Here is a 10,475-nt window from a genome sequence, read left to right on the forward strand (position 1 = left end):
AGCCTTGGGAAACATAACTTTCACAATGCTGGCTACAAAGTCTGCTGTGTCACAGGGAGGCCAGAGACTATAAATTTAATTGGCCGGTAAGATTAGGCTGCTACCATTTGAAGTAAAATAATCTAGTAAGCTACAATTCTACCTCTATTGGAAAGAGGTCCGATATTATCTAATCTCAGTAAACTGCTGTATTAAAATGTACCAACACGGGCTGGGAATGTGGCTTAGAAGTAGAGTGCTTGGGGCTGGGGATATGGCCTAGTGGCAAGAGTGCTTGCCTCGTATACATGAAAACCCTGGGTTCAATTCCCCAGCACCACATGTACAGAAAATGGCCAGAAGTGGTGCTGTGGCTCAAGTGGCAGAATGCTAGCCTTGAGCAAAAAGAAGCCAGGGACAGTGCTCAGGACGTGAGTCCAAGGCCCAGGACTGGCAAAAAAAAAAAAAAAAAAGAAGTAGAGTGCTTGCCCAGCATGCATGAAGCCCTGGGTTCGATTCCTCAGTACCACATTAACAGAAAAAGCTGGAAGTGGCGCTGTGACTCAAGTGATAGAATGCTGGCCTTGAGTAAAAGGAAGCCAGGGACAGTGCTCAGGCCCTGAGTTCAAGCCCCAGGACTGGCAAAAAATAAAAATACTACCATTATTGTTGGATTGTTGGCATTCATTGAGCCTTGGATAAACATTAGCTGTCATTGTTAAGAATTTCTGTGATGGCGCCGGAGGCTCATGCCTATAATCCTAGCTATTCAGGAGGCTGAGATCTGGGGATTGTGGTTCAAAGCCCTCACAGGCAGGAAAGTCTGTGAGACTCTTATCTCCAATTACCCACCAGAAAATGGGAAATAAAAAATGAAGTAACTTAAAAAATGTACTACCTTAAAAAAAAATCTTACAAAACTGAATGATGGTGGCTTAGGCCTTTATTTTTAGCTACTTAGGAGACTGAGAATGGGAGAATAAACGTTCAAGAACAACCCTGACAGGAAGTTCATGAGACCTTCTCAACCTATAGCTGGGTGCAGTGATATGCGTTTGTCATCCTAAACTACATGGGAGGCTGAGATTGGGAGGATTGTGGTGCCAGGCCACCGAGAGAAGCTGAATGTGCTAGCATGTAGCTGTGGTCCAGGTCATGACAGGAAGCCTAGAGTAGGCAGATCACATCCCAGGCCTCTTCTAAACAGGAAGTGAAATCCTATACTAAAAATAACCAGTGAAAAACAGGGCTGGAGTCAGAACTAGCAAGTGCAAGGCCCTGACTTCATACCCCAATATCACACAAAAACAAACTACAATTAGGCTGGAGATATTTATAGCTTGGTGGTACCATGTGCAAATCCCTGGGCTTAGTCTTTTTTTTTTTCCAGTCCTGGGCCTTGAACTCAGGGCCTGAGCACTGTTCCTGGCTTCTTTTTGCTCAAGGCTAGCACTCTGCCACTTGAGCCACAGTGCCACTTCTGGCCATTTTCTATATATGTGGTACTAAGGAATCAAACCCAGGGCTTCATGTATACAAGGCGAGCACTCTTGCCACTAGGCCATATTCCCAGCCCTGGGTTCAGTCTTTATAAACAAAAAAAAAAGGAAGGAAGGAAGGAAGGATGGACAGAAGGAAGGACAGACAGACAGTGCTAAGTTCCAGCCCAGGACTGGCACGGGCATGCGCGCGCGCACACACACACACACACACACACACACACACACACACACAGGTTATCTGTATATTTCACATGCACTGAGCCCTGATTAAGGACTCAGTGACATGAACTAAATCTACCATACATGGTAGATTAATGTAAGTCAGATATTGATCTATGAAGATTACATAGGAGAGGATAGGAAAGATTCTCAAAAGGGATGAATAAGTTGGGTGCTGGTGGCCTTACACTTGTAATCTTAGCTACTCAGGAGGCAGGCTGAGATCTGAGGGCTGATGTTCAAAGTCAGCCTGGACAGGAAAGTCCATGAGACTCTTCAATTAGCTACCAGAAAATTGGAAGTGAAGCTAGTCCTTGAGCAAAAGAGCTCAGGGATAGTGCCCAGGCCTTGAATTCAAGCCCCATGACAAAAAAAAAAAAAAAAAAAAAAAGCTGAATAAAGTCAACATACATTATATGGGCTGAAGGCATGGCTCAGCTGTAGAGCACCTGACTAGCACTCTAGTGTGAAGTCCTAAGTTCAAATCCCAGTACTGCTGGTGTGACAGAGGGAAGATAATACATTTTATACACGTATATACACATATGTCACAATGAAACCCCCATGCACAATTACTATGACAGACAGACAGACAGACAGTTATATGTCCTGGGTGGGAGAACACCAAAGTAGCTTAGAAAGTATTTTTGTTCTCTCATCATATCCTGATTATTTAATTATACTATTATAACTTATTCTGCTAGCCTGAGTATCTTCTACGTCAGTGACTACATTTTATTTATTTATTTACTTTCAAACAAAGTACAGAGGGGTTACAGTTTCATACATAAGCCACTGAGTACATTTCTTTTTTCTTTTTTTCCAGTCCTGGGCTTGGACTCAGGGCCTGAGCACTGTCCCTGGCTTCTTTTTGCTCAAGCACTCTGCCACTTGAGCACGGAGCCACTTCTGGCTATTTTCTATATATGTGGTGCTAGGGAATCAAACCCAGGGCTTCTTGTATAGGAGGCAAGCATTCTTGCCACTAGGTCTTATTCCCAGTCCCTGAGCCCATTTCTTATCAAACTTGTTACCTCCTCCTTCATTTTTCTCCCACCTTCCCCCCTCCCTAGCTCCCTCCCCACTCTTTCTGCAGTTGGTTTACAGCATATGGTCTTGTAAGTATTGCTGTTGCATTGGTTCACCTTTTTGCATTTCCTTTTATCATTTCAGTTTATTCTGGTACATCTCCCAATGATCTTCTTCTTCTTCTTCTTCTTCTTCTTCTTCTTCTTCTTCTTCTTCTTCTTCTTCTTCTTCTTCTTCTTCTTCTTCTTCTTCTTCTTCTTTTGCTAGTCTGGGGCTTGAACTCAGGGCCTAGGCACTGTCCCTGAGTTTCTTTTGCTCAAGGCTAGCACTCTACCACTACAGTCCATTTCTGGCCTTTTCTGTTTATGTGGTACTGAAGAATGGAACCCAGGGCTTCATGCATGCCTGCCACTTTCCCAGCCCATCTCCCATTCTGTTCTATCATGTAGATTATTCTCCTTAAAAGTGTCTTCACCAGGACTGGGATGGAGCTCAGTGACAAAGCTCTTGCTTAGCATATATATATATATATATACAGTTAAAAAACTTCAGGCTAGGAATGTGGCAGGGTGGTTCCATCTAATCTCTTCTTATGATGGCCTTTTAAATATCACAAACATTCATTTTATATAAAATATCACTGTATATGCACACATATTTGTATGAATGTATATAGTATGTATGCACATCACTTATATATGTATGTATGTATATACATACATGTCTCACATATTAAGAGCTTTTACTGTTATTCCATCACAGTGAAATGTAGAGAGAGGGGAGGAAAAAGATCGCAAACAAGTGTGACTAAAAGAAATGTAAAGACAAGAGAAACCAACCTCTTACTGCTATGAAGCCCAACCATAAGATCTGATTGCAGTCCTCCTCAGCTTCTGAGGTTCAGTTAGCAGAAAAAAGTGTTATGGGAAGGTGTCATAAGTGGACTCCCATTGGTCCCCAAATGGCAAACCCTGAGTCCAATAATAGAAGGTTAAGTACCAACTTGAAGCCCTCAGTGTGTTCTTTGAGTTCCCAAGGATATTTCTACCTGGAGCTTTCTTCTACATTTACCTTAATGGCTCAGTTGGAAGTCAGCCATCACAGCTAAGTGTTCTTGAGTTTTGTGCAGCTCTGGCTGCAGCTTTCTATTATCCTGACATTACAAATAGAAATTCTGCCCAGCTGCAGCCAGGCTATGGCCACTAAGCCAATATTTCAGCATTTCCACTTTCTAGGATCTTATCCTGTACAACACACAGAGTGGCCTAACCTTTTGTCACCTTTGCACGTCATTGGAGTTCTGAGAGTCTCCCAGTTCTTAGAATGGCTGTGCTATCAGCCAGCAGTCTGCTTTTTGCTTGGAGAGCCTGCTTCCTTGGATACAGTATGAGAAGCTATTCCAATTAATGTTAAATTGTTAATGTATATAAACTATGAATGTAAGAAGTACCTTGCCAGGTGTGGCAATACACACCTGTAATCCAAGTACTCTGGAGGCTGAGGCAGAAGAATTGTCAATTCAAGGTCAGCCTGGGCTAAACAGCAAGACCAAGCCTCAAAACCAACCAACAAAACAAAACAAAGGCTGGGGAGGTAGCTTTAGAGTAGAGTGGTAGCCTAGCGTACAGTCATATATTTAGAGCTTGTACTATTATTATTAACAGTATTGCTGTGAAATCTAGAATCAGAAGCTAGAACTTAGCTGAATCTTTTATTTTTGCTCTTGTAATGCTATAGAAATAGGGTTGAAAATATTTGGTTTCCATTCAATTTTATGGCCATTTGTCAGCTTAATGCTATGAGATCCAACTGTCTGGGGAACACATCCAGGTTTGTTTTATTACTCATGTTGGTACTGGGTGTTGAACTTAGAGCCTGGGCTCTGTCCCTTACATTTTTGCTCAAAGCTGATGCTCTATCACCTGAACCACAGCTCCACTTCCCACTTCTTTTGGTTACTACTTGTAGATAAGAGTCTCACAGAGGGGCTGGGAATATGGCCTAGTGGCAAGAGAGCTCGCCTCTTATACATAAAGCCCTGGGTTCGATTCTCCAGCACCACATATCTAGAAAACGGCCAGAAGTGGCGCTGTGGCTCAAGTGGCAGAGTGCTAGCCTTGAACAAAAAGGAAGCCAGGGACAGTGCTCAGGCCCTGAGTCCAAGCCCCAGGACTGGCAAAAAAAAAAAAAAAAAAAAAAAAAAAGAGAGAGAGTCTCACAGAGTTAGAGGCATAGGCTCAGGTGTTAGAATGCCACCCAATGAGCAAAAGCTTCAGATACCAAGTTAAAGTCCTAGTCCCAAACTAGAAAAAAAAAGGAGTCTCATAGGCTTTCCTGCCCAGGCTGTCTTTGAACTAAAATCCTAAGATCTCAGCCTCCTGTATAGTTAGGTCACTTTTTAAAGTGTTTTACTTGTTAGAGCTTTAATATCTCCTCTTTGGACTCCAAAGAGACTTTTTGTGAGTTGATAATGGAATGGTTAATCCAACAGTCTCTATTAGAATGATGCATATATTGTTGAACTACTCGATATTTACCAGTGGTTCAACATGGGACAGTAATAAATGTTATAATTAACATTTACTGAGCACTTAGTGTAAGCTTATAGAATGTCCCCTGGCCCATAAGCTCTGCCCTTGGCAATGCGACTCTGCCCCTGGCTACCTGAGGGGCAGGCAGAGCACCTCCCACCTTAGTTTCATGAGGGTATAAAGACCCCCCTAAAAGAGAGTTCAGGTGCCATTTTCCTCTCCTCTGCTGGTAATAAACTCTTTTGCTCTACGTGACTTTGTCTATGGTCTGTGGTTCTTCTGGGACAATTTTCCTTTCACTTAGTATATGACAAATGCTGTTCTTAGTGCTTTTGTTTTTGTTTTTGACAGTCCTGGGGCTTGAACTCTGGGCCTGAGCACTGTCTCTGGCTTCTTTTTTGCTCAAGGCTACCACTCTGCCACTTGAACCACAGTGGCACTTCTGGCTTTTTCTCTATGTATGTGGTGCTGAGGAATCGAACCGAGGGCTTCAGGTATACGAGGCAAGCACTCTTGCCACTAGGCCATATGCCCAGCCCCTCCCTATCTATCTTTACAGAGATTATAGGCATTGTCCAAAGGCTCCCAGAGACATCACAGTCTCCTATCTACAAGGTGTCTTTCCTGTCATCATTATCAAACCATCCCTTTCCCATTGAACAACAAAAGGAAGAATGAACATCTCCTATATCTCAGCATTTTCCCCAGGGGAGATTTGAGTTTCTTCTTGATTTCTAACAAAGTTCTGAACTCTTTATACATATTATGGATTAAACTATCTTGCACAAGTTGAAATTAATTTTTATAGATCAAGTGATGAATGATATTTGAAAGTATACAGTTTCAGGTTGATTTAATTCGTTTACTCTTTTTTTTTTTTCCTTTTGGATGACACTGGGGTTTGAATTCATGGCCTTGCCCTTGCTAGACAAGTCCTACTACTTGAGCCACCCTTCCCTCACCCCCAGCCTTTTTTGCTTTAATTACTTTTCAGATAGGGTCTTAAGCTCTTTGGTCAGCATCCACTTGTACCAAGAGCTCTCTGGTTATTGCCACCATGCCAAGTTAAGGTGAAGTCTTCCTAACTTTTTGCCTAGGTTGACTTTGAACCATGAGCTTCCAATTCTCTTGAGTAGTTGGGATTACAAGTGTAAACTGCTTCACCTGGCTGTATTTGAGATCCCAATTTCCATAGTAGCTTTTCTGACTGCCAGGCCACATACAACTGAGAATTAGTAGATACTCTATGGGAGAAATGAAAAGCATGTGGCCCTGGATATTTGAAGCTGGGAGGCAGCTTGGTGTTGTAATGAATATTTTTCAAATGTGGTAAAATATGTAACGTGAAGCTTATCATCTTAGCCATTTTTCAGTGGCTAGCTTGCAAATGTTAATGCATGTTCATTGCTATGAAATCCTTCTTTAGAACTCTCTTCATCTTGCAGAACTGAAACTCAATATCCATTAAATAATTACTCACCATTCCTCCTCCTACTCCAGCCCTTGGCAGTTCTGCTTCTGAAAAATGAATTTGACTACTGTTGATACGTCATATAAATGGAATTATACAGTATTTGTATTCTGTAACTTGTTTATTTCACTCAGCATAATGTTTTCAAGGTTATTTATTTTATAACATCAGAGCTTCCTTTAAAATGGAAATATTTCATTATATATACATAATATATATAATATATTATATATATATGCTTTTTATCTCATCATTCACCAGTGGCTTCTATGAATAATGCTTCTGTGAGCATGATATACAAATATCTCTTTGAGACTTTGAGACCCTGATTTCAATTCTTTTGGGTATATCAAAAGTGAAATCACTGAATAGTATAGTCAGTTCTATTTTTTTTCGATCTTTAATTTTTTGGAGGAATTGCCATACCATTTTCTATAGTGGCTCTACCATTTAGTATACCCACCAATAGCATACAGGACTCTGGTTTCTCTGCATCTTCCTCAATACCTGTTTGCTTGTTTGTCTATCTTTTCTTTTTTCTTTTCTGTCTCTTTGAACTCAAGGCTTCATACTAGCTAGGCAGTCACTCTACCATTGAGCCATGCTTCTAGCCAATTTTTGTGCTGGTTATTTTAAAATAGAGTCTCCTTCCCTTCCTACATTACAACATGCCTATTTTAGGCTTTCCATGGTAGTCAGAATGGCAGAACCAATGGCCACCTATCAATTGAGAAGGAGTCTCATGAACTTTATTTGTCCAAGTTGGCCTCAGACTGAAGATTTCTCAGCTCCCAAGTAGCTAGGGTTGTAGGTGTGAGCCACCAATGTACACTTTTCTAAGTGTTGTTTTGTTGTAGTTTTTTGTTTGTTTGAGCTCAGGGTCTCATACTCTCACTTGGCTTGCTTGCTTATGCCTGTTTCTATACCACTTGAGCCTCACCTCTAAGCCAGCATTTGTCTGGGTAATGAGAAATGAAGTCTGAAGGTCTTTTCTGACTGGGATGACTTTGAACTACTGATCCTCAGGATCTCAGCCTCCTGAGATAGCTAGGATTACAAGTGTGAGCCACCAGTAACCAGTTCTTTTCTTTTGGCCAGAGACCAAGATTCAGTACCCGACACTTTCACTCATTGGCTAGTGCTCAGCCATGCTTCCAACCCATCCAGCTGCTCTTGATGGCAGATGCTTGGAGCCAGAGGCAAGTTTTGGAAAGGGAAAAAATAACACAGTTGTAGAGTACCCTAGCCAGTCCAGGCAGGTTGGAGGAGGAAGAGAACAGCTTGTTAAACACAGTTCTGGGAAGTGCAGCTTTCTGTATAAGGGCCAGGGACATCAGCTCCACTGCCAGCTGAAGTCAGGAGGGCAAAAATCTGCAGGGGTTTGTGACCAGTTCTCCTGTAAGACCAGGAGAATTCTGACTACATGAGCCACTGAATGAGCTAGTCATGGTGTGAGTGGATTAGACCCCATAGTGAAATAAAGATGGGCTTTTATTCCCTTTACAGCAAAGCTGCCTGGATTCAGACACAGACGGCATGGAGGCAGAGTAGTTCCCAAGTTTTTTTCAGGCACCTGTGAAAACTGAGACTAGAGTGGTCATGATGTGAATGGGAGTGGACCAAGAATGTGTGATCCTATGCTGGATACAAGACTCTATCTTCCAACTCTTGAGAGCATTAACAGCTCTGTGCACTCTGGGGGGAGGGGCCAGTGCGGCCTTCTTCAGCTCTCTGTAAAGACAATAAACTCCCTACATCTACTCAACAACTTAGATCACTTTTTGTTTGCTACATATGTAGGTGCATCCTAGGGCTTGAACTCAGAACGTACAAACTGTCCTTGAGCTTTTTTGCTCAAGGTTAGCACTCTGCCACTTGAGCCACAGTTCTAATTGCAGATGAGTCTCATGAATTTTCCTTTCTGGGCTGGCTTTGAACTGCAGTCCTCAGATCTCAACCTCCTGAGTAGCTAGGATTACAGGCATGAGCCACTGGCACCTAACTCCTAGATCACATTTCTCAGTGGTTTATACCTACTTGTCTTTTCTACAACACAGCTTTTCTGAAAGTGGAGAGTGGCCGAATTGATCTCTGCAGATTCTTGCCAGCTTCAGTCATCAGCAAGGTGCTAAGGTGCTAAGGTGCTAAGGGCAGAGCCTCTCTTACTTTCTTCAGTCTCAAACTTCAAGTAGCAGAGCAATTCCACCTAAAGCAGAACATGGAAAATAGCATTTTGTTCACTTTCAGGACCCAAGTAAACATGTTACTTCTCCCAACACACAAGGGAGTAAATTGAATCTGAAAGAACTCTAGGGTGTGAATTATTCTCATTAGACTTGAGCAAGTAAATTAGTCATCATTAAGGACTGTTTGGGCTGAAGATGTGGCTCAGTGGTAGCATGCTTACCCATCATGCACAAGGCCCTGGGTTTGATCTCTAGCACAGGAAAAAATGTATTGATATCATTTATGATTTTTAAAAACTGTCCACAAAGCATAACTATTAGGAATGTCTTCAATTTGGTAGAGAAAATATACAAAAACCTATGGCTAACATTATGTTTAATATGTAAGTTTTCTTGCTAGGCTCAGGAATAAGACAAAGATGGGTCCTCTCACCTTTTCACCATTGTTCTGGAAGTCCTAGGTAAATACAGTGAAACAATGAAGAGAAATCAAAGATCTACAGAGTAGGAAAGACAAGCTGTCTTTGCTCCCAGATTATATAATCATCTGTAGAAAATCCAAAAGAACTGATAGAAAAACTCCTAGAACTAATAAGTAATTGTACAGCAAGGTTTTGAGATACAAGGTTCTTATACAGAATCTATATTCTATATCCCCAGCTGTAAACTAGTAGACTTTGAAACAAAAAATCCTATGTATATGTTACCTAAATTCAACAAGATATGTATAAGAGGTACATGATTAAAAAAAAAAAAAAAAAAAAAACCTACAGGGCTGAGGATATGGCCTAATGGCAAGAGAGCTTGCCTCGTATACATGAGGCCCTGGGTTCAATTCCCCAGCACCACATACAGAAAACGGCCAGAAGTGGGCACTGTGGCTCACGTGGCAGAGTGCTAGCCTTGAGCAAAAGGAAGCCAGGGACAGTGCTCAGGCCCTGAGTTCAAGGCCCAGGACTGGCCAAAAAAAAAAAAAACACACACACAAAAAAAACCTACAAAACTCTAAACAAGGGCTGGGAATATGGCTTAGTGGTAGAGTACTGGCCTTGCATGCATGAAGCCCTGGGTTCGATTCTCCAGCACCATATAAACAGAAAAAGCCAGAAGTGGCACAGTGGCTCAAGTGGTAGAGTGCTAGCTTTGAGCAAAAAGGAAGCCAGGGACAGTGCTCAGGCCCTGAGTCCAAGCCCCACGACTGGCAAAAAAAAAAAAAACAACTCTAAACAAAATTAAAGGACTAAATAAATGAAGAGGAATCTGATGTTCATGGATATAAACATGAAAAAAATGTCAGTTTGGGGCTGGGAATGTGGCTTAGCGGTAGAGTGCTTGCCTAGCATGCATGAAGCTCTAGGTTTGATTCCTCAGTACCACATAAACAGAAAAAGCTGGAAATGGCACGGTAGCTCAAATGGTAGAGTGCTAGCTTTGAGTAAAAGAAGCTCAGGGACAGTGGCCAGGCCCTAAATTCAAGCCCCAGGTTTGGCAAAAAAAAAAAAAAAAAAAGAGAGAGAGAGAGAAAGAAAGAAAGGAAGGAAGGAAGAAAGAAGGAAGT

The sequence above is a fragment of the Perognathus longimembris genome, chromosome 3 (genome assembly GCF_023159225.1).
Source record: "Perognathus longimembris pacificus isolate PPM17 chromosome 3, ASM2315922v1, whole genome shotgun sequence".
In the NCBI taxonomy this organism is placed as follows: Eukaryota; Metazoa; Chordata; class Mammalia; order Rodentia; family Heteromyidae; genus Perognathus; species Perognathus longimembris.